We start from the raw sequence: 751 nt of genomic DNA on the forward strand, positions 1-751 counted from the left end.
CCGGGGTACCAGCCGGGGCACCTGGGGCACCCGCAGGGATGGCGAGAGGGGAGGAAATCGTGTGGGGGTGTACGAAAGGATGGAGGAGCAGGGGAAGGAGCGGGGGGATCTGTGCCCTCCACCCAGCCCTAGGTGCGGGGTCACTGGAATAAACCGCGGTCCCCTGCATTAGCCCCCCAAGGTGCCATGGGACACAGCCTGAGGGTTTCAGCATCTTCCCCACTGCCACGGGGAGGGGACAGCCAGTTCCCAGAGCCACCGTGGGGGGCTGAGGGCTGCAGGGTGAGGATGGCTGTGCCCTGCCAGCTGTGATCAGCAGCAAAGGGGGCACATGCCAGCAGGTGCAGGAGGGGACAAAGCCACCACCCAGCAGGGACTGGAGATTTGTGGGCTCCTGAGGGTGCATCCCCAATGGAATGGGTGCCTCCAGGTGGGGTGGGGGGCAAAACTCCAGTAAGACATTAAAGCATAGAGGAAAGGCTGTGAGCCCCCCCCCAGCCACACACACACAGAGCACCCTAAAACATGCAGAGTTCAACCAGGATTAGAGCCCCCTCCTCCTTGCCAGCATAGGGGGCTTCCAAAACCAAGCCTGAGGAGGCGCTGGGGGGGCTCAGCTCCCTGCCAGGCACCGAGCATGGGAGAGGACGCAGCAACAGAGTGAGGAAAGCATCCCTGGGGACGGGGCACCCCTCTCCACGCGCCGAAGGAGAGCAGAAGGCAGGCGCTTACCTGCCAGCGAGTGCCACAC

General features: G+C 63.9%; 1 protein-coding gene across 1 annotated transcript in view; it reads right to left on the reverse strand.

The window, feature by feature from the left end:
• Positions 1–751, reverse strand: part of LOC104465644 (voltage-dependent R-type calcium channel subunit alpha-1E-like) — a gene marked incomplete at its 3' end in the record, with an annotated part of 9,267 nt that overhangs the window by 8,171 nt on the left and 345 nt on the right. The window lies entirely within an intron of this gene.

The sequence above is a fragment of the Pterocles gutturalis genome, unplaced genomic scaffold, assembly GCF_000699245.1.
Source record: "Pterocles gutturalis isolate BGI_N339 unplaced genomic scaffold, ASM69924v1 scaffold16933, whole genome shotgun sequence".
In the NCBI taxonomy this organism is placed as follows: Eukaryota; Metazoa; Chordata; class Aves; order Pterocliformes; family Pteroclidae; genus Pterocles; species Pterocles gutturalis.